Raw genomic sequence first — 25,235 nt, forward strand, 5'->3', positions numbered from 1 at the left:
AGTAACAGAAAATCAATTTCAAGGCAGGTCAAGGAATCCGAAGATATATTCTTATTCTTCATTACACATACCAATGAGTATTTGCAAATCAATTCAGAATTTCATGTCCGCCACCGAGTGGATTCATCATCAACAACCTCCTACACGTGACGAAAGCTTACTCTGATGTGTCCTTCAGTACTAGTTCTTGTAGTAGCCATAATCCACGCAACTAGTAGTTAACTTTTGATTGAATACTTTACCATTGCGTAGGCTACAATTTATGGCACTGTTCTTGTGTACTGTACTATCGTACCGTTCTAATGCTCCTCTTAGGTCACTCAATGTCTCATTTCCTTTTTTTTCATAAGCTGCTACTGCCAGTGTGTGCCACTACTACTACCACCACAACAATGCCATTTCATTTGTCCAGGATTCCATAGCCAACCTTAATCGCCATTTGCCATGCAGCCAGCCCTGTGCCTAGCCCTATTCTCAAACTCGAACCACAGGTAAGATAAGCATTTTGGGGAGGAAGAATAATGGAGCAGGAGGAGAGGAGAGACTGACGGTAGTACTAGTAAAGTAGTAGGACAATTGAATTCACTAACTCTGTCAGTGGCACTTTTGTACAAATTTTGGCGATTACTTAGACAATTTGAATCAACCAGCCAGTTAAGTTTCAGGAAAACAAATGTACAGTTAACCCCCCCGCCTCCCGTAGAAAACAGTAAAAACACGTATGCTATGTTTAAGTGGAAAATAAAGAATTATTTTGACCCTAACAAAAATAAACTATCCCACCAGACCCGACCCACCCCCCTCCCTAACCCCAACCAATGTCCATGAAATGTCTCCAAAAGTTCAAAAACCCCAATGCCCAATTCCCCCCCAAAAGTCTTTTAAAAAGGGGCAAGGGACAGTCTCTACTTTGGCCAGCGGTGTCCTGTGGCCAGGTGGTCACGCAGCTCTCTCCGGAGGTCCTTGAGCAGGACTTTCTGCCTCTCCACCTCCTGCTCAAGGTAGGCCACTTGCAGGGTTAGGCAGTGCGCACTCGCCTTGCAGGTACTGTGGGGGCAGCTGTTGGTTTCGTGGCTCGGCGGCGGCGGGTGGCTGCCGGACCACGGTGCCGTACCGCTGGAGGATTGCGCTGGCTGTATGACCCAGGGGCAGTCGAGGAGGATGCAGCTGTTGTTGTTGACTGAGAGTCATCCTCCTCCTCCTGAGCCACCAGCCCGATATTTGTCGACAATTGCCTCCAGCTTCCTTCGCCTGGCCCGGATAGCCAACTCCTTCCTTGAGAGTTTAGGAGTATCTATAGGAAGAAAGACAATAATACTGTAACCAATACTCTTTAAGATTAACACAACATAATTCAACAGAAAGTTGTGTCACAGTAGCACTAGCAACTTGCAAGCACAGTACATAACATTTGTGGCATGTATCTATCTAACCTCCCACTTCGTCGGCCTCTGCTCTAACATTAGTGTGAGTTTCAGGAATTCTACTAGCACTATGGACTCACTACATTAGACTCAGGCAGTACACCAGTCTTCTTCTTCTCTCTTGTTTAGCGAAATTAGTACGTAAACTTATGGAAGCCTGCATAATGCCAGCACAGTCAGCTTGCATCCAAGAAAAACAGACGCAAGCCATGATGACGCAGACTTGCGTTACTGTTACCAGTACATGCAGGTGGGGAAGCTCTTACTTTTCTATTACTGGTGGCACTGGCCATACTCTGTTACAAGGGCTACTGCTCAATTAATTTAACTTTCACCCTGCCCTGCCCCTGACTACTGCAAAAGGAAAATGAAGAAGATAATATGATCATCTATCCCGTCACATGATATTTGCTTATATAAGGGATGACTTTAAGTGCTTTGTTTTTATTGATTGAGTGAACACCGATAGGCCACACATGAATGACAGAGTTGAAAAAAAATATTAACATAGGTAGTGAGTGGTCCCCGTAATCGCCGGAGGAAGGCACTTGTGACTTGACTTGATAATGTGAACTATACAATATAGATACACAATAAATGCTGTGCTTGCAAACTACTGTTAGTCTTAGGAGTATTATGAAAAATGACAACTTCTACTTTCCTCGTCTTTGCTACTCTGGCACGGACGTGATTGTGACATGCTCTTCAAACTAACACTCTTCATCCAGTGACTGTCTACTCTGTCTACTCTACATACACCTATGCTATCTATGAGGAGGATTCCATCCAGGCATCCATCCATTCAAAGTAAATGTCAATCATTCTTCTTAATGTCTCAACTGGACAAACCTTACTTTTTCTCACTGATAAACACCCTTTTTTTTATTTTGTAAACCACCACCCATGCATCCGTGCTTGACTTGCATTTGAATTTGACCCAAAGGATATATTGCGCACACATACAGTTTCTGTTTCCCCCACCCAGGCAGTCCTCTTTTCTATCTCCTTCCACCCATCCTTGCTTCAACCGGCCATGCATCAGATTCCTACCAGCCACCTCTGCCTGCATTCAAAAACACGTATCATTCTTTGCCAGTCATTATTTCAACTTGCTCGTCCTTCCTTACACCCTTATTTCACTTTTTGTTCATCCCATCCATCAAGTTCATCTCTGATCTGACTTGGCTTCTCGATAAAACTTTCACAGCTGAGTTGAAGTCAAATTTAGAGGAAGCCATTGGTTACTCGTCAACTCCGACCACTAATGCTATTGCTAATGCGAAGTCAAGGGTGACGGTCTTCTACCTGGTTGACAAAAACTTAGTTTTAAATTTGTAAGTCTTCTTAACAGTAAAGTGTACTTCTACTGTACAACCTATACACCCCTGCAGCGAGCCTACTCTGCAATCTCAATAAGTAAGGTATATATTAGCTTACCACTGCCCGCCACTACTGAGGCATCACCCACAGCAGTTTCCGCTGGCACTGGTGGCACCGCATCCACCCCTGGAGTGACCACCTCTACGCTGGCCCTGGCACTGGTGGTGGTCTGTGCCGATGGTGTTCTGCCTAGAAAACACATTTCATATTTTTAGATGCCATATACACCACTCCCTATTTTGTCTAGGAATGAAAAAAAATGTTACTACATAAACAAACTTATTTATTTGTGACTCTCTAGTCTAAACTAAAAATTCCCCTTTCGGAAGGGGAGGGTGTTTTTTTTATGCTTAGCCATAATATTGTCCAGTAGTCTTAAGAATAAAATATTTCTCCTATAAGTCATACCAGGACAATTTTTAACACACTTACTTTTTTCTTTCACTCATCATTCATATACCAGCTCCACTGTATACCAGGTGTCGCAGCACACCTCGATGGCACTCGGCTGTCAAGGTGGCCCGATGATGAAGCATGTCACCGACTAGGTCGGTGAGTGAGGGGTTTATTGAAACCAAAGAAGGATTTTCTTCTTTTTCCACTAGAAAACCATCCCACCAAAGTCGCTTCTTGAGCCTTTTATGGTGGTACTCCTCTTGTCTGTTATATAGATACCTAGCCATAACATGCTACACTTTTTGGTACAACTGATGAATGCTTGCTTTTTAACACGCACCATTTTTCTCATAACAGACAGAAGCTTCCCTTCTACGAACAAGAGCAATATGTTACTCATCATCATCACCACCAGTACTTTTAGTTCCAACCAGGTGAAGGGTCTCCCACAATTAATGTGTAATATCAGCCACTGTTCAGTTTTCATGAGTTCACTGTTTCTCTTCCATGAAGTTGATTTTAATAAATGGTTTTATATAATGCGCAATTGAAAATTAATATACAGAGTACACACAGATCTAGTTGTTTTACTTTTAATAAAGCTTTAAAACTTACATAGACTCTGTGGTTTTTGGTCATGAGTAAGTGAGCGAAAGGGTTTGCAATTTGCAAGCATGATTCCGTGACTCTAAGAGGTCGTCACTCTGACTCCGTAGTCTTATGTTCTGGGTTGTATAATCATTGGGGATCAGCGCTGCATTCGGGAGCTAAATAATGACTCTGACAGACTAGCTAGTCAGTAAGGAGTCTGGGGGTTATGACTGAGGTATTTGGTAAGTCTAACTGTGCCTATTATCACCAATGCCCTATTTCTTGTCCATAGTTCTGTATGTGTAGAATAGTCCCTGCAACAGTAGTAGTATGTCCTCCTATCCAATCAAATAGTAAACTAGTATCTTATTGACATTTCATTTTTGGGAATTGTCAAAGCATAAACATTAAGAAGACTTCAATAGACATTATGGAAAACCCAGAGGACTGCACTCAGTGCCTAGAGCTATTGCTGAATAGGAGTTTTGTTTAACACATATTGCCAACTGTGCAAGCTTAGCTAGCCACACAGACAGACTAATAATAATAATAAATAGTAGTAGCACAGAGAGTCATAGTAGAGGCAGGATAAGAATTCAGAAACAGTCTACAAGAAGATCAAAGACAATTTAGGAAAAAATAGAATTATGATGAACCTTTGGAATAAATAGGTGCTGCAAAAGTTTGGAAGTATAATTATTAATATTAACAGGAAAACTTACGGGGCCAACATAATAGCCCTCGGCAGACCGATCCTGGGCTTCCTGCTCCGCCGGCGCGCCACCTCTGTCCTTTTGCCTCTGGGAGGTGCTGATGTACATGAAAGAAAGATACACACATGGATGATTGTTGTCAACAAAATCAAACATTTCAAAAAAACAATAACAAATCATTTCGGGGAAATAAACAACAATTGCACTAAATTTATTGACCTATCTGATGTGGTCTACTAGATTATTAGTATTGCGGGATTCGCGGATCGTACACTTGGAAAGTTATGTAACTCACTAAACCAACTACAAAAAGGTTCTACTAGGACTGGCAGCACTCAGCAGCACGCGAAGTGACAGACACAGTCCGTCATGATTGCAGACCACTAAAAAATTTCCCACTAAATAACAAGTCATAATGTACTCAACCTATCAATCCACCACCACTTGTTTTAGTCTCTTCTTTTAGCTGTCCTATTCTGTCTTCGGCTGCATGTTGTGTTGTGTTCTACCTTGTTGGTGGCGCCAGGACGCTCCTTTGCTGGAGCAGCTGTGCGCACAATAAATGCCTATAACATAACATAGCATAACATAACATAACATCTCTTCTTAGTGGCAGGAGTACAAAGGAAGGACTTGTCTTGAGTCTCTAGTCTCTCTAGCATTACGCAGTTCTGTAGAGTACACTAATACATAATGACTCAGGCCGAATGAGCACAAAATTGAAAACAAGTAAGCATAGTTGCACTGCCACTGAGCAGGCGAGCACCTGCAATCACAGAAGCTTTTGAAACATGATTTACCTGCAATGTAATCGGCAGCATTCTTGCTCTTCGGAAAAAACATATATTTGCAATATAACACAGAGCAGTAGAAAACAAAGTAGTTATTATATAGCTACTAGTACTCACCAAGCCCAGGGATCTTGACGCCAAGCAGGTCGAGCAGGTCTTGTTCCCGGTCCAGTATGTTGGACCAATGGTGCGTACCTGGTTGTAGGTGCGCCGGACCCCTGACTCCTGATACATGGCACGGCACACCTTACCCCATAGCTGGCGACGCTCCCGGAGGTCGTACCCGGTACCGGGCCTGCCGCCTGCTGCGAGGGTCTTAGGGAGGTGGCGCTGCACAAAGAAGACCAGTGCGGCCACCTCCACCGTGCTGAACATCTCCCTGGGACTTACAGAAGCCCCCCTTAAATGCCAGCAAGGGAGCCGGCTGTGGGGTGCGGGACTCTTCCCCTTGGACTTGCAGGCTCCCTTTGCCATGGGCCTGGGTTAAAGAAAGGAAAAATAGGAAAGAATAGGGAAAAAAGTAAAGAGAGAGCTAAAAAAAAAGTAGTTATTAAAGTAACAAAAAGTAGAAGAAAACACAAAATATAGAAGTACAAAAATAGAGAGACAGATAATGAGTAAAAAAGATTTTAAAAAAAGTTCAAACAAACAACGGATTGCAAAGATTGAAGCAGGATAGAAAAGGCATGCCCAGAACCATAGCAATGAATGAAAAACAAGATGGCCGCGCCCATTGTTACCACGTGGGTAAGTTTGCGCGATATTTTCCTTGCGAGCACGCAAAAACGGAGCGAACACGCAATTGCGACCCAGAACAGGAAATGCACAATGCGAGCATGCAACTAGCGACCGGAAACGGAAAAAAGCAACGTGAACAGTTATAACAAGAGGGCCGCACCCATATATGACCGCCAGGGTAACTTCGCGGTAGCCGCAGTAAAAAAAAATCCTGCGAACTCCCAAAAATAAAAAAATCAGCAATCTCACGAAAGTTTGCATATTTTGCAGACCGTGAGTACGCTTTCGAGCAAATTTGCGTACCGCGAATTCGTAAAATTCGCCCATACTTACTGTTAATAAACAATAGAACACTATCAAAAATACTTATACACCTATATCGACATTACACACCAGCACACATCCTATTCACTTATGAAGTCATCCTACTCACTTATGCAAAAAATGGATCATACTTACATACTTACTTAGCTACACACTTATACAAACAGCACTTCATCTATTCATATAGATAGTAACTCATACTTAGTGTATTATAAAATCACTATTACAAGTATACAGTTATCCATACAGTCACTCATACAATCATTGAGTCTTATGTATAATTATTTATATACAACAACTGACACATACACTGCCTTTTATTTTTCTAGTTTGTTGGACATGCACCGTTGAGGGATATATTTGCTCATCACCACACCCATCAAGATATTCAAACACCCAAATAACTGTTAGAACATGTAGTTTTAACTTCATATATCTACTAAATCAACTATTCACACATCTTTAGGCGGTCACACAACCCCCACCGAACCACACACACATTCGCTCTCCCATACAAATACTTAGTTAACTAATCATTAACTAATATAGACTTTCACATAGCTAGTAACCAACTGGAGAAGCAGTTTACACAACAACTGACAAAGTGATACAGATATTCACACAGTTTAGTCACTATCCACTATATTTAGTGAGACACTATAAATTAGTCAAGTAAACAGTCAATTACACTGATACTAAATCCTCAATCCAAATATTTATATTTATATATCCACTCATTCTTCAATACAAATTGCTATATATATAATATATATTTAAATAACGAAGCAAACCACATTCACCGGATGATGTCATCAGTGAGGTCATCAGTGATGTCATTTGAGATGTCATCAGTGAGGTCACTGACCATGTCATGAATGATGTAATATGTGACATCATCAGAAGTGGATAGCGGGTGCGCGAGATATAATTAGTACAACTAACTATATCGGAGGAATTTCAATGGTTTTGTATGAGTGAAATGTCCTGCTAACTATAACACCCCTAAAACCTATAGTTTTTTCATGAATTTCTATGTTTTTTTAATGCTAATTCCTAAGTATATCAGGTCTGAAACCTATGTTTTTTTCAGTGAATATATATATATATATATTCAATGGTATATATATTAAATATATAATGGCGAAGCTCCCACCTGCCATTGCAAACAACAGTGTACCGGGGATGGGCACCCCGGGACACTGAAGAAGCTGGCCCTGGGTGGTGGCGGTCCCCAGGGCCTATGAGAGCTCCAGGAGGGGGGCCACATGGCCCCTCTTCCATCATTTGAGAAGCCCCAGAGGTGGTGGTCCATAAAAGACCCCCAAAATAAAAATGTAGTTCCCTGGGAAGGTGGCGGTCCCTCTGGTGTGTGGGGGGGCTGCGGGGGCCCCATTAGCCCCCGCATACATTAAATTCGAGCTCTGGGGGATGGCAGTCCACTGGGCTGGGGGGCCTGAGAGCCCCCCACCCATCTAAAAAAAAACCTGGGGGTGACCGTCCCAGGGGCTGCGTGGGGCCCCTTGAGCCCCCGCATACATTTAATTAGAGCCCCAGGGGTGGCGGTCCTCGGGCTGGGGGTGCCTCAGAGCCCCCCAGCTAAAGTTTTAAAGCCCCACGGGTGGTGGTCCCCAGGGCTGGGGGGCCTGAGAGCCCCCCACCCATTTTGAACAAGCCCTGGGGGTGGCGGCCCCGTGAGCCCCAGCATACATTAACTAAGAGAATGGTGGGGTGGCGGTCCCTGGTGCAGTGTGGGGGGGGATTGGGACGCCCTCACCCTTTTTTTTTATTAATGCCCCCAGGATTTGGCCTCTGAGGGGCAAATTACCTTATTTACCGCGGGACACCCCGAGCAGTTCTAGGGGGTCAGGGTGTGTCTACCCTGCCCCCTTTTTGCGTTTTGCAGTGTTTGTTTTTGGTTTCTTGTGCACAAGATGGCTGCCAACACTTTCTGATTTTGACTGTTGACAGCCAATCAGCATGCAGCTCATGCACGGCAGGGTGCGTGCAGGTTGCGCTTAGGTACGCGGATAGATACGCGGATCCACCCCGCCTGTATCACAGCAGGTGTAAGACTGATGCAGGCCCTTTCACATGGGCCTGGCCCCATGTGAATGGATGCATTGTTGGAGTTGCATCAATTTTGTCACACACTCCAGCAATGCATTTCTTTTGCGCTTACAGATACGTCTGAAATACTGACGTATCTGTAAGTACTTGCGACATAATGCGTCATATATTTAATATGACGTATGAGTAGAAGACTGAAGGCCTCATTTATGAGGCCATGCGTCACTTTTACGCCACCGGTGCGTCACATTTTGTGACACACCAGTGCTGTAAAAAATGCACCTTATTGAGTCATATTAACAAAGTGACGCATCTAGGTAGATGCATCACTTTGTAAACCCCTGCCCCACATTATACCTACGTCAGGTGTAATGTATACAAAAGGGGTGTATTGACGCAAGAAAGGGTCGTAGAGGTGACGCAGTGAAATCTAAGAGATATCACTGCGTCACTTTTATGACGCTGTTGCGCCCAAATCTTACGCCTGTATCACAGCAGGCGTAAGACTGATGCAGGCCCTTTCACATGGGACTGGCCCATGTGAAAGGATGCATTGCTGGACTTGCATCATTTTTGTGACACACTCCAGCAATGCATCACTTTTGCGCTTACAAATACGTCTGAAATACTGACGTATCTGTAAGTACTTGCGACATAATGCGTCATATATTTAATATGACGCATGAGTAGAAGACTGAAGGCCTCATTTATGAGGCCATGCGTCACTGTTATGCCACCGGTACGTCACTTTTTGTGACGCACCAGAGCTGTAAAAAATGCACCTTATTGAGTCATATTTACAAAGTGACGCATCTAGGTAGATGCGTCACTTTGTAAACCCCTGTGCCACATTATACCTACGTCAAGTGTAATCATTTTTTTGACACACTCCAGCAATGCATCACTTTTCTCTAAACACTCAACATTTTTTTTTTACTCTATTTTTTTTCACTCTTTTTCCCCGTGGTGCACTCAGGGTGCGCGTACCAGAGAGCGTACAGGGGTACGCCGCCAGCGCTCACCCCGCGAAAAAAAAAATAGTTTTTTAGCCCTTCATGGTCCTACTAGGCCCCCCTCAGAAAACCTAGGGGGTCAGGGGATGTCTACTCTGCCCCCTTTTAATGATATCCCCCTTTCTTTTTTCACCTCTTGTGTCTCGATTCTACCAAGACACAAGATGGTGGACTCTCCGGACTGTTTAGAATGTTGACAGACACCCAACAGCTAATCAGCTTTTCCTCGCGCACTCCCGTAGCGCTCCGGGTGCACTCCCCGGTACGCGCACCGGGGAGCGCCGGCAGCTCGCCTATAGATATATATGTGTTTTTGAACTTAACTTTCATAAAAACCACTTGAGCAATTTTCACCAAACATAGCAAAGGCACATCTGCGTACCAGTCCCTACAATTTTGCCAAGTTTGGCGTAATTCCGTTTAGCGGTTCGGGCTGTAGACTTGTCAGTACGCCCTATGGAAATTAACATGGAGAAAACATGTTTTGGGACCCCCATTTTTTCTCAGCCCCCACTTCACGAATCCCCCCGAAACCTTCGGGGAAGGAGCGGAGCGCAGCGAGACCATTTTAAGGAAAATTACAGTCAGATCCCTCAATCGGCGCCAAAGTTATTCCCAATAGAATTTTCGGAATTTCCTATGGTAGCCAATCCTAACTATAACTACCTACTGGCGACCGCCAGTAGGTAATATATAATTTTATATATATATATATATTTATATATATATATATATATATATATATATATATATATATATATATATATACATATATATATATATATATATATATATATATATATATATATATATATATATATCTTCACTGAAAAAACCATAGGTTTCACACCAGTTATAGGTACCTGGAAATTTTACTGACATAAACCCATTGAAATTACACGTTATAGTTAGTTGGACTCACTATAACTTGCGTGTGCAATGCACTGCTGATGACGTCACATATTACATCACTCATGACATGGTCAGTGACATCAAAAATCACCCCTCCGACGCGTTTCGTGCTGATGAGAGCGTCGGAGGGGTGATTTTTCATGCTGTGGTTGCTGTTCGCTGTGCATGCCTCCGAGGATTAAAAAGCCTATTACTGAACTCCTCTGTTTGGTGTCCTCCCTTTTTGCAGGCAAAACTGTGTTTGTAATATTGAGCGGCCTGCCTGAGCCGCGGGAGGGACCCTGCTGCGTGTAGCGCAGTCCTGCTGGGATGTTAATCACGTTCGAGCCATTGGGACAGATGAGCGCTTTCCATCGGATTAAGCGGCAGCACAGAGCACAGCTTTCCATGTGCAGACCCACTTGGGACTTTACTTATCGTGTGGGTGTTAGCAGACAGCATCTTATTTCAAGAACAATGCCTGAACTACGATGACCAGCAGCCTCAGGAGAGGCGCCGCCCAGGGGCGGAGTTAAAGTGGTCATCTGGTGAGCGAAACAGCAGTCCCTAATCTCCACAACCCCAGCACTCCATGATTAAGTGCTCTCATCAGCACGAAACGCGTCGGAGGGGTGATTTTTCATGCTGTGGTTGCTGTTCGCTGTGCATGCCTCCGAGGATTAAAAAGCCTATTACTGAACTCCTCTGTTTGGTGTCCTCCCTTTTTGCAGGCAAAACTGTGTTTGTAATATATATATATATATATATATATATCTTCCAACTCGAACATACTATTCCAATTTCTCCAGGAAAAGAACGAGCGTGGACCCAATGTTTTGCGCAATAGATTATTTTATTTTGCCATCCCTGCCATTACGCGTTTCGGGTGCTTCCGCCCTTGATCACCTGACACCATGATTCATTTTCTCTCGCTATTTAAAGTGCAAGTACATAGAAAAAACATATCTAAGCATGGACATATTAGAAATTTTTCTTATCTTAGTTCACAAGTTCCCAGGGTAGCTATTTTCATATCACAAATTAGCTGCTTGAATGCATTTAAATAGATACTCAGCCCGTAATTATTTTTGTGTATACCCTGATAAGACTTTGCATGTATTTCACTTTGAATATCGGCTTAAATGCTTATTGTATAGTGCTACCCATAACTGATTCCCAATTCTTGTCCAACTGCTTAGTTAATTAATTGTGCTAACCCATAATACAATTGTGTGTACCCAAAATTAAAAAGTGATAAAACAGTGTGCTAAACTAAAACCCTCTTCCATAAGATACTGCAATAGAAATCAATATTAACATTGTTATTTCATATTTTGCAGACATATTGCCATTTCAGTTTCCTCATTTAGGCATTTTCTAAATCAAATATGTCTGTAAAGGATACCAGGTATTATTTTCTATTTTTTCTCTTATAGACCAAAATTAATTATTGGGAGATGTCATGTTCTGCCATAGTGCAAATCAGCAAAGGACTATAAATATACCAAATACAATAGATAGTGAACACATTTGATCAATGTTACATATTGGGACCTCAGACCATAAAAAATACATATTAAATATATGTACTTTCCAAAATTCATATCTAAAATCCCATTGTAAATACCATATCTAAATATAAATAGTCCTAAAATTTGCCTCTCCATAAAACATGCATATAAATATAAATATTTTAAATATCTTCCCTTAAAAAAGCCTGTGTCTATACTAAAGGATGGTAGAAAAAACTAGTAAAATCCAGTAAAAACCAGTAAAAAACTACTACACAATTAGAAAACTAGAAAAATACAAAAATGCAAAAGTACCAGACTGCGGCATATTACCGTACAATCATTATAAGTTACAGATAGTCACTTCCTTGTCCACTTTTTTCTGTCATAGATATGTATACAACTCTTCACTAGTGTTGAGCCCCCTAGGGTGCTTAGAATCTAATCCTAGAATGTAGGATGTCTCCATTCTTCTAAGCTTAAGCTCCCTATCTCCTCCTCTCTTCTGGGGACTCTATGACAAAATATTTTAAATGTTTCAAATCACTATTGTGAACCTGTTTAAAATGTCTTGCCACATGGTAACTTTCATCGTTATTTGTAATGGCTCGCATGTGTTGTAGGATCCTCTTATGCGCTTGTAGCTTTGTACTGCCAATATATTGAAATTTGCAGCTCTACGTTAAAACATATACAGCATATTCTGTTTTACAAGTGAGATGCTGTTCTATGTTACAAGGCTTGTTGTTAAATGCCGTTGTGGAGCTAGTTGTATTTACGACATACTGGCACGCTTTGCAAGTTGCGCATTTAAAGAATCCCTTCCTTGCCGTTAGCCATGCACTTTTAGCTTTGGTGTCGAGGTTTCTGCTGGTAAGCATGCTACCCATACTGTTTGCTTTTCTGAATGTAACAGATGGGTAGTTGGGCAGAAGCCTGCCTATTACCGGGTCCCCCCTCACGATTGGCCAATTTCTTTTTATTATGGACTGAATCTATTTTTCCTGTCGGGAGTAGGACAAAATTAACCTTGTTGGCTCCTCGATACCTGTTTTACTACTTTTTTTTCCCCTGTCCTGCATAAGGTCTATTCTGGCCAGATTCCTAGATTTGACAACTGCTGCCTCAACATTCTGGTTTTTGTATCCCCTGCTGAGGAATCTCTTTCTGCTTTCTTCCTGTTTCTGTTTGCAGTCCTCTTCCTCACTGCATATGAGTTCTTATGCGTAGCATCTCCCCATATGGAATACTTTTGATCAAATGCTGGGGGTGCGCACTTGTTGCATGGAGGAGAGTATTCCCCGCTGTTGGTTTTCTAAACAGGGTTGTTGTCAATCTATTGTCTACCACATTAAGCCTTACATCTAGGAATGAGACCTCCACTTCACTGATTTAACTAGTAAATCGTAAATTGATCGTATTTATGTTTAGTGCATTAATAAACTCATTGGCATCATCCACCTCTCCATTCCAGACAATAGGCAGATTTTCAATAAATTATAACCATACAATAAAGTTAGTTTCATATTCCATTGTATGCTGCTTCATGAGGACCAGCTCCTCCCACCAGCCCATAAATAAACAGGCATAACAGGGGGAGAAGCTGGCCCCCATTGCAACTCCCTGTATTTGCTGAAATAATTTCCCATCAAATAAAAAACAGATTACTCTCCAAACAAAACAGTAGCATTCTTTGCAGCATAGCAGTATGTTGTGCATATATCAAAGTTCTTCTCATCAGAAAGTACTCGATTGCTTTCATGCCATCTCGATTTCTAATACATGTGTACTATAAAAGAACCTTGCTTCGAGAAAGGCAACTTCAGCTGCAGGAAAACCTCTCTATATTGTAGGTATGTCCAACACAGCGTGTTCGCCTCCACATCAAAAGCGCCATACGCGTTTCGGGTGGGCTGCCCTTATTCACTGACATATTTACAGATGCACCACAGCTGCGCTTTAAAAATCTTTGCTGCCGCCCTCATTTCGCAAGAGCATTCTGGGTTGTGCAGTTTGTTTACCAAAGTGGCATGTTTTCTCAAAGTGAAGTGCAGATACTGCAGTGTCTGTAAAAACATCAATCCCATGGTGGGGTGGTGTGGAGGTACTCACAATGTTCTACACAATATCCTACCCCACAATAGTTGGTCCTCAGCTCCACGGGGCACTTGAATGCAGGTGCTGTGGCCTGCATGTTGCGCGGGGGTATTCTCACGACGAGGATCTCGCCGCTGTTAATTCCATTAAGATAAAAAGAACCTTGCTTCGAGAAAGGCAACTTCAGCTGCAGGAAAACCTCTCTTTTTTGTAGGTATGTACAACACAGTGTGTTCGCCTCCACATCAAAAGCGCCATACGCGTTTCGGGTGGGCTGACATAAACAATAGCTATTTGACATGAATGACTAAATTGTATAATGAAAATAAAGGTAGGATACAATTACCACACTGTGCCAACCAGTTCCTTAACAATGTCGTCTTTTTTCATTTTGGTCAGCAGGTTGTGAGCAGAGGCTGAGGATGAGTAAATTTGGGTGAAAGGGCTTTGTGTATAAGATGCAGGCAGAGAGACGTGTGCACAAAGAATAGATGTAGTTTCTAAATGAGTGTTGGGTTTAGGCTAATTTAGCAAGAAAATTGCGTATTTGCATAGGCCATACTTCACTGATACCTGGTTAGAGTGGAAACGTAAGGGGCAGTAATAAAGACAGAGTTCAAATGTCTGAGTATACTTAGTAAGTTATTATATCAAAGTAGTACAATTGAAGTGCATTAAAAAAAATTTAAGGAAAAAGTAAAAAAGATGGAAAAAAATCTATCTTACAAGTCTTGGAGATTCCAGTCCAGAAGTTCTTCAGTGGCTTGAGATACGTAATGTTCCAAAAGGCTATTGTTGCCATTGTGTGAGAAAAGCGAAGCTATCCAATTCATATCCTCGAAAGGACAGTAATGTTCCTCGAATGTTGGAGCGGCAATTTGAATTGGCAGGCGATCTGTGATGTTGTGAAAGGTCGCACATTGCAGGAGATCTTTCGTGGCTGCACAGAATCCCATTCCGCCACGATACCTCTTTGCATTGCATTCGCCATTGCTCCACTGCCTGAACAATCAAGTTCATGGTTTTCAAGATACTGCATTATCTGCTGGATATCGGGAGCGATTGTTGGGATGTTGCCAAGGCATAGATCCATTCACCAGTCGAGTGGGCAAGTTTTGCAATAAAAAGATGGTTGTACAAAGATTGCATATGTGTAAATAAATGTTATGTTGTAGCTGGCTCCGATAAAAGAAAGAGGCAGGCAGCTGAAAAGTTTTTCCATTTTTTACAGTATTTATGTAGCTTCACGTAGAGGCGTATTCTGTCGGAAATGGTTGTTAATACAGAGCGAGCAGCCATTTTTTACAAGCAAAATTAGTAGTAGGATGGCCGCAAACAGAGCGAGAATTATGGACACTGTTCCTGTTATTCCAGAGATGATCGAATGAATGAAGTCTGGTATTGAAAGAAAAACAGTTTGAAAGCATGTGAGAAACCCGGAGGAGACTGTGTTAAAAAATTTGCCAGACCTTGAGTGTGTTGAAAATTGTGTAACAATTCACAAAGTGTAATTGGAGGTTCGTATTTAAAAGGGAGTTTATTTTACTTGAGGTATCTGCAAACGATACATTTCTTTTGCAGAAGTGAGGGACAATTCTGTTGTGAACAAAAGCGCTTTCAGTTTGGTTTGCTTAATGAAATCTGTTTTCAAAGTAGGGATTGAAGGCCAAGTTGAAGTTCGGGAGTTAGTTTGTGTGGGTGGGAATAGACATTGCCACAGGAAGTTACCTGGTTTGAAACAGTAAGGACAAACAGTATGCCAGCTCACATTCCGTAGGAGTGCATGGTATTGAGAAGCAGATAACTGCCATTAGAAAGCTGTGTGAATGTTGGTCTGATTGTAGCAGTCGCGTACTTTTAAGAAAGGATGCATGATTGGGGGCTGTAAGCTTAGAAGCGCCGTGTAGTTGGACATTCTTGGATAGTAATGAATGACTGCCATTGTGGTCGCACTTTTCACCTGTGACAAAAACTTCTGTATGCTCTTTAAGACAGCAATATGTAAATGGGAGATACTGCTGCTCGTGAATAAACGCGCTACTTTATATAATCACAAACAACATGACAAACAACATGTACACCTAGCAAATGCAACACTACGTACTGTGGGAGCCGTGGCTAGCCATATATACAAACCAAATATGGCATGGTACCTCTGCCACACAATGCAGAATACGGGGAGAGATGGGAGCAAATTATGTGCGAAGGTGGCAAATAATTCTCGATTATAAAAGTATACAATGTAAAGTATTGAGGGGATGTGCCGGACAGACTTAAGTATGCAGAGCACAGACATGTACATGTCAACATACACAGATGGTCTATTGAGTGAAGTAGACAGTGGACGGAACCAAGATAGTACAACATATCGGGAAGATTACCCAAAGGTAGCGCATACGTGCCTTCCCCCTAAATGTTTAGCGTAGTGGGCTGGCTCGGCGTACGCAAGGCTAGCGTAGGGGTATGAAGAAGAGGCACATTTCTCTGGGTGTGGTTTTATTCTGGAATGGCGAACATGTCTGCCAGGTCTGCCCAGGTTACACCGCCACAAGGCTGAAGCTGTGAGCAAAGGTAACTGCGTGAATGATGCTCTCAGCGTGCTGGTATCCAGAAATCGTCATGGCAGCTGCGATGCACATATGCTCCACAGTTCACTTTTCGACACCGCCGTATGTGAAAGAGGGCCCACTATGTTCCCACCATGTGACGGCGGAAGCTCCTGGGCCGAGGTCTGTGAGCTCAGAAGGCTCCTGAGGTTAACGCAGGCTACCGCGACACAGGCACACAGCGCCCAGCCTGAGGCGGAGCAGCGTGGAGTGCTCTGTATACTGCTAACACAGTAGTCTAACAGGTACCAACAGTGGAACAGTGTTTTGATACCACAGTGGATGATGCTAGAACTGTATTTTGAGAGTGGGGATGAAGGTACTCCCTTCGACCGGTGCAACCAACTCTAGGTCCCAACAGTGGAACGGCGTCTTGATCCCACAATGGACGATGTCCGATATTACATGCTGCTTGGTTTTCACAGAACTCCCTTTGTTGATGTGCATCAGACTCTGTGCTTCCGTAGCTAACTGCTGCACATGATTATTGTGCTTGGTGGACACCAGTCAGTGCAGTACACAGTGGTACAGCAGGTCCGAACAGAGAAACAGAGTCTTAATTCTATGATTGAGGATGTCAGAGGTTAAAACCTGCGTTGATTTCTGTGTACCCCCTCCGATCAGGTGCAACCAACTTTAGGTCCCAACAGTGGAACGGTGTCTTGATCCCACAATTGACGATGTCCGATATTATCTGTAGCTTGGTTTTGATAGAACTCCCTCCATTGAGGTGCATCACACTGTGATTCCGTAGCTAACTGCTGTACAGGATTACTGGGCTTTGTTGACTGTAGTCACTGGACTACACCGCTGTACATCAGGTCCGAACAGTGAAACAGGGTCTTGATTCTATGATTGAGGTCGTCAGAAGATAAAGTCTGTAATGATTTCTGTGTACCCCCTCCGGTCAGGTGCAACCAACTCTGTGTCCCAACAGTGGAACGGTGTCCTGATCCCACAATGGACGATGTTAGAACTGCATATGAGAGTGGAGATGAAGGTACCCTTCAACCAGGTGCCACCAACTCTAGGTCCCAACAGTGGAATAGTGGCTTGATCCCACAATGGATGATGTTAGAACTGCATCTGAGAGTGGAGATGAAGGTACTCCCTTCGACCAGGTGCAACCAACCCTAGGTCCCAACAGTGGAACGGGGTCTTGATCCCACAATGGAAGATGTCCGACATTACTTTCTGCTTAGTTTTCATAGAACTGCCTCAGTTGAGGTGCAACAGACTCTGTGCTTGTGTAGCTAACTGTTCCATATGAATTATGTGCTTGGTTGAAACCAGTCGGTGCAGGTCCAAACAGTGAAACAGGGTCTTGATTCTATGAATGAGGATGTCATAAGTTAAAGTCTGGGTTGATTTCGGTGTACCCCCTCTGATCAGGTGCAACCAACTCCGTGCTTTTGAATCCAACGGTACGTGGCTGTGAGGCGTTAATGACCACTGCCTCTGGCTTACACTGCGGTTAGCAGGGTTCACAATTTAGATCGAGTGGTGATTGTTTAATTACAGAATCCATTAGTCAAGTAACTACAACATCTATTGAAATATACACAATATTGTTGTAGTATACTTACTTGAAGAACTTTTTTTCGATGTGTTGTAGGTGTAGTAAAGTGACCAAATTCATCTTGTAAGTCAAAAGTAACAGTGAATAGTGTAGACAGTGGACAGATGAAATCACAAATCAAATTGTTTTGATTTATTTATAAAACAGATTTTCTGTAATTTATGTTGTTGTATTTTGTGAAGAGGCAGTGAGAACAAGTATTCATGGTTGTGTGTGTGAGTACTGCCTTCAGTTAACACTGCAGACAGCAGTGTTCACAATTCAGATAGAGTCGCTATTGTAGATCATGCAGTTCTGTAGGAAAAGACATTGCTCTAGTGCGCTCTGTCTGCACCACTCATACGCATCATTGCAGGCTCCGCACACATTTTTTGTGGCTTCAGGGATTGAAAACTGTGGAGCTCAAGTCAATGCCACATGGCTGTGGGCCCTTGCTGAACGCTCTCTCTGGCCAACACTGCAGACAGCTGTGTTCAATTTTGAGATTGTGTCGGAATTGTAGATGACGCAGTCCTGTAGGAAAAGATATTGCTCCAGTGCGCTCTGTCTGCACCACTCATACGCTTCATTGCAGGCTCTGCACATGCTTTTTTGTTGCTTCGCGTATTGCAAACTATGGAGCTCAAGTCAATGCCACATGGCTGTGGGACTTTGCGGACCGCTCTGTCTGGCCTACACTGCAGACAGCAGTGTTCACAATTCAGATCAAGTCGCTATTGCAGATGATGCAGTGTTGATGGCAGATATTGCTCCTAGTATGGCCCGCCCGCAGCACGCATCATCACTGGTTGTGCATATGCTGAATGCTTTTGATGTGGCTATGTAAGTGCACTAGAACTGATGGAGCGTTTATGATATAATGTTTTTGTGATCTATTGATTGTGTCTCAGTATACCACAAGTTGTGGTTCTTTTACGATAGATTTTTTTCTATATTATTTCACATCTACTGTCTGTACCTTACTGCAGCACAAATTATCGATTTTTTTAATATTGAATCTCTGTGTTTGATCCAATGATTACTGTTGTAGTTGATGCTAGCAGCAACCATTCCCTGAGGGCTGCTTTACAATCATCCCACACGCATCCAGCACAGACATCACTGGATATGTGACCCTGGTAATATAAAGGTGTTGAGCGCACTTGCTTGTACCCACTCCACTATCTATATGTGTCATTGTGTTCATTATCTATGCATGATACTGCCCCTGGGCCATACCACACTAGATTGTGCTGTGGACAGCGTATGCAACCATGTTACCTCTGGTAGTGGAGAAAACTTTGGTTATGCAACTTTTAGGTATATGGCTATCACAGGTGGAAGGCTACTTTACAAAGTATGAATATTGATGATGATGATGGTTGCATGTTGTGTGTGGTGTAAGATATGTGTACATAGCAAAAAGTTTAGATAAAAGCTCTGTAAGCAGAAGAGGTGTGTCTCAACAAATGCAGTACAGAGATTGACCAAAATGGGTGGCGTGTTCCAACTCGTACAATGGGAAATGTTATGAACTAATGAAATGCTTTTTTTATGGTCACATGGCAATGGTGCACCCAGTGCGCAAGGAGACTGCACCCGACGGGATTTTTGAGAAAATATGGTTACTAAAATATAAGTTTATTACAGTTAGAAATATATAAATGTTTAAAATATTTTTGATTATCGCTTGTTCTCATATACAATGTAAACTTATTTAGATATAGTTTTGAGACAAAACAATTAGGGAATGGCATACGCGGCGCGACACTGTATGTCTATGACATAACACAGGGCGTGGCAGCGTGCACTCATCGCATACGGGACGTGCAGCGGGCGCGACCCCATACGTACATGACGTAATGCGCGGCTTGGTAGTGCGTACCCGTCGTATACCAAAGTAGCAGCTGGCGCGACCTCATATGTATATGTTGTTACACGGGACGCAGGATTTGCGTGCTGATCAAGCTTGGTAGACTAACAATACGGGACTGTAGTTTTCTAAAAAAAAATGATATACATATTTTGGGAGGAAAATATAAAACATTACATCATTTTTAACGTAAAAAAAAGGATAATAGAGTTGCAAAATATTAAAAAACAATTAGAAAAAATATAGGTTTTATAAATATTAAAATATGAAATTAACATTTAAAAAACCTTTGAAATTAACTGAAAAACCATAGGTTTTATAGACGTTAAACTGGCACATGCATCAAGCAAAATTGCCCCCAGTAAAATAGCAAATTGGTAAAACAAGCCGTTACCGAACACAAAACCTGAAATCCTAATAAATCAACCACAATACCGAAAAAAATAAAGAATCGCAAATAAACCCATGCGCTAAATTACAGAATCTCAAAATAGCGATTCGTTAATACAGAGAAAAGCATCAGCCCCAGGAAATACCGAATCGCAATTAAAAAATCGCAACCGAATGCATCAAAAGGCACAAATACCGAAAATCCCCCAAATCGCTATTTAGCATGAGCAAAATAAGGGGAATCTCAACTAGGAGGTAAAGTAGGTGAAGGAAAAAAAAAATCCTATAGGTGCATACAATCAGAAACCCGTCAAATATTCAAATATGCCACTGGAGACCTTGTATGTCGTCCAAAATGGCTGCCCTCTACGTGCTTGCTAGGAGGATGAGAATCAACACAGTAGCACAGCTCAGGAGGAGGATCAAGGAGAGGGTATTCAGGGTGCGCATCCCGTTGCTGGGCCAGAATGAGGACCTCATCTATGACAAGTACAGACTGAATCGTGCCATGATCATGTGCCTCATTGCTGACCTGGAACCACTACTGCAGCACCAGACCAGTAGGACCAATGCCATCCCTGCTCACGACCAGGTCCTATGCAGCTTGCACCTGCTGGTGTCTGGAAGTTTACAGGTGGATTTAGCGGTTGCCGGAGGTGTATCGCGAAGCGCACTTTCACGCTTCTACTGCAAATTCCTAGATGCCATGCTGACAATGATACTTACCCACATCACCTTCCCCACAGTAGTTGAACCGGACCAAACAGGACTTCTACCAGGTGGCACAATTTCCCCATGTCATAGGATGCGTTGACTGCACACATATCCCCATCTGTCCCCCTCAACCAACTAATACATATTCCGTAACCGGAGGTCCTATCACTCCATAAACGTGCAGGTCGTGTGCAATGCCAAGCACATCATTACGAACATTCTAGCGCAATTTCCCAGAAGCACACACAATGCCTTCATATTCAGACACAGTGACATCCACAGGCGTCTGCTCAACGGTGAATTTGGAGAGGGACACCTACTAGGTACATGCCTAATCATTAACTCCATCATCACATATGTAATTGTATTCATGCTGCTAACCCTTTGCTCCCCACCCTGCAGGTGACAACGCATACGCTTTGTGTGAATATCTCCTCACTCCCTACCTCAACCCAGCAACACCTCAGGAGCAGCGCTACAACGCAGCACATATCAGTACCAGGAATGTGGTAGAGTGAACCTTTGGTATCCTCAAGAGTCACTTCCGGATCCTACACAAGATGGGAGGTGCATTGCAGTATAACCCTGTAACCTGCTGCCGGATAATAGCATGTGTGCCATGCTGCACAACATTGCCACAAGAAGGGGGATACCAATAGAGTTGAACAGAGATGGCAACTTTCGTGCTGAGCAACCCCTCCCCGAACACCGACAGGCACATGTGCCAAACACAGCTGAACATCAAAGGAGGCAGACATACATCACACAACATCACTTCAGAGACAGGTAATAATGAACCATCACTACAATTCGTGGTGTGCAAATGTTTAATACACATGAGCACTTGTCAAGTGAATATGGATAATACGTCAACATGACGCAGACTCAAAACATTGTGAGCGATACATATCCGTTGGCATCACAGGAGTATCTTGACGAAATGTAGGTGGCCCATGGTTACATCACCAAGGCCAAATAGCCGGTAGTACATGGCTATTTGCGCCTTCCACGTAGCGCCAGCCTCCTGTCGCGTGACTCCTCTACATCACCCCAATGTGTGTCGATGGCTGTAGAGCTGCGTGAACTGCGCCTCCTATCACTGGTCTTCGGCACAGAGATGCTGCTGGAGCTTGATGGAGCCTCACTCCCCTCCTCCACTCTCAAACTGCTGGCACTAAATGTCCCAGACTGCAGATTTTCTACTGCAGTGGTCACTTGGCCCAAGGCCTTGGCCACATCACCGCAGTAATGGCCAAGGTCGACCTGCAGTGACACAGATCTGTGTGACAGTACAGCTGTGCTGTTGCAGAGCTTGGTGATGGCCCAGATAGATGCATTGGAATGGAGCAAGTTCTGGCGATGCCTCCTGCGCTCGCTGTGTTGCCCTGCTAGGACGGCATGGGTTAGCTCCTGTAGGCATGGTTTGATAACTCTGTTCCCCTCTGCTACGGCTGTGGTCATTTGACGCACAGCATCTGTCATTGTGCACATGCTGCTTGCCAATTTTGCTATGTTCATGTTCATTGCTCGCATGTGTCTCCCCTGCAGGCGCTGAACACGCAGCATTTGGGACTCTACCCCACCATAGCATGTGTAGGCTCTTCAGATCCCTCTGCTAGTCTTCCCAGGGGCCTGCGCGCTGTCTTGATTGGACACTTGATTGGAGCTGGCGGAGTGACATGTGACTGTCGGGACACATTTGTGGGTGCTGGCCTCTGCTCCATCTCCATCACCTGCAGGGAGGGGACATTTGCCCTGCGTCTTGGTGGTGTTGTCAGTGGTGGGGGTGATGGTGTTGATGTCGATTGTGGTGTCAATTGACATCCCTGCGGAGTCTCTCCATCAGTCCCTGACGGTGTTTCTGATCGGATCAGGCGTTCGCTGTCATCAGAGTCCACAGGTGATGCATCTGTGTGTGAAACAGTGCATTGTTATTTTTTATTTCAAACTGTATCTGTTAATCATTTTGCATACTTTCTATTTCATAAATGCCATATTTGGACAGACTGTCTTATTTCTTTCACATTGGGGATCATACATGAACACTTGGAAAATGACTACAACTCCCATGATGCAACACTTCTGTGAGGGTGTATATGTTAGGCACTTGAACCTGTACACTGTGATTGGCCTGGGGGGATGGTATGGGTATACAACACGCAGTGTATCAGCACAGGCATGCATCTTACCTTGTTCTCCGGTTGCTGCACCGGTATTGTCCAGTTGGATGACTCCCACGACTGCCTCAGGCTCAATGGCACCCTCCATGAGGTCCTCGAGGGCTGTGTTGGGAGTGACTCTGGATGTCCCCCCTCCTGTGGCAGCTGCATCCTTCACCTTTTCAGCGATTCTCTCCTTTGCTCTTTTTGTGAGGTCATACCACCTCTTCTTCAGATCATCTATGCTGCGGTGCGTGACTCCGACCCCATTCACCCGCTCCTTGATGCGTAGCCAGATCCTGAGCTTCTCCACCTCAGGCACCTTGAGTGACAGCTTTCCAAACAGCTTGTCATGCTTGCTGCTCACCCCTTCAATCAAAACTTCCAGTTCCTTGTCAGAGAACTTTCTCTTCCTCTTTCTGGGAATGTCTGAGGTTTGAGGTGCATCCTTGTCCATCCTGGATTGCTGGTTTGTGAGAGTTGAGGTTGAGTATCTCAGCTCCTGTGCTCTGCCTCCTCCTCTGAGCTCCTCAGGGCACTGAATGAAACATGGTCTGGATGACTTCCTCGTTGCGATGTCATGAACCGGCTTCCAAAGCGAACCATTATTTGCGATTTCCCTAATACCGAATTCTCTAATACCAATTCGGTATTTTCTAATTCGGTATTTGCTATTCTTTGTTTTGCGCTTCCGCTATCGTGATTTTAGTATTTTTAAATGATTTTTACCGATTCGGTACTATATACCGAATCTGTTGATGCATCACAAAAAACAAATCCTAATTTGCGATTCAGTGATGTCACTGACCATGTCATGAGTGATGTAATATGTAATGTCATCAGCAGTGCATTACGGGCACGCACGTTATAGTTTGTTCAGCTAACTATAACTGGCGAATTTCTCTGGTTTTATAGGAGCAAATGTCCAACTAACTATAATGTCCCGGAAACCTATGGTTTTTACAGTGAATTTCTAAGGTTTTATAAATGCTAATTCCTAACTATAACGTCTGTAAAACCTGGGTGTCCGAAAGGCAGCTAGTGTGCAATAGGACCACTGGGGTAGCCTGAAAGCCTTCACAGTCCCAGCAGGATTCCCGCCTCCTGCATGGGCAGGGAAACAGACATCAACTCCACTTCCAGCAAGCAAGAGCATTTTGTCAGCTCTTGCTTGCTGAAAGCAAAGTGTTTGCTGTAACGTGGCGGGAGCTGTCAAAAATACGGCAAATTCACAGCAAACAGCTATGTCCCAGGGGGGTGCGCCTTGGGACATAGCAGGAGTCGGATCTGGGGTGGTGATCCCCAGGGCCATATATCGCACTTGGAGGGGGCCACACAACCCTTTTTGACCTGCCCCGTGGAGGTGGTGGTGACAGGGGCCGTGAATGACCACGGAGGGGGGTTGTGCGGTTCCCCGCCCATTATAAAAAATAGAATTTTAGCCCTGGGGAGGTGATGGTCCCCGGGGACTGGTGAGTCCATGACGCACCCCATTACAAAAAAATTACCGCTGGGGAGGTGGCGGTCCCTCGGGCCCAGGAGGGGTCCATGCAGCCCGGCTGAAAGACAATAAAAGTCCCAAGGAGGTGGCAGTCCCCGGGGAATACAAATTCCCAAGGAGGGGGCAACATGCACAACCCTCCTTTAAATGTTCTATAACAGGCCTAGGGTTCAGGATATTTCTACCCTGCCCCCTTCTCTTTTTTTTACGTTATTTGTGGGACTCGGCTGAAGCCGAGTCCCAAGATGACTGCCATCACTTCCTGCTTGAAATGTTAGCAGCCAATCACATTTCAGCACGGAGATTGATGGATCCTCAGGGAATCTGCATCCATAGATATACAAATTTCCTTTTGTTTTAATTTTTCACAAAATACTGAATGGATTTACACTAAATAACCAAAACCACCCTTTCTGGACCAAGAGCTAGCTTTCTGTCAGGTTTGGTGTAATTCCATCCGGCAGTTTGGGCTGTAGTCATGTTCAAAAACCCTATAGG

This window comes from Lissotriton vulgaris, chromosome 6 (assembly GCF_964263255.1).
Source record: "Lissotriton vulgaris chromosome 6, aLisVul1.2, whole genome shotgun sequence".
In the NCBI taxonomy this organism is placed as follows: domain Eukaryota; kingdom Metazoa; phylum Chordata; class Amphibia; order Caudata; family Salamandridae; genus Lissotriton; species Lissotriton vulgaris.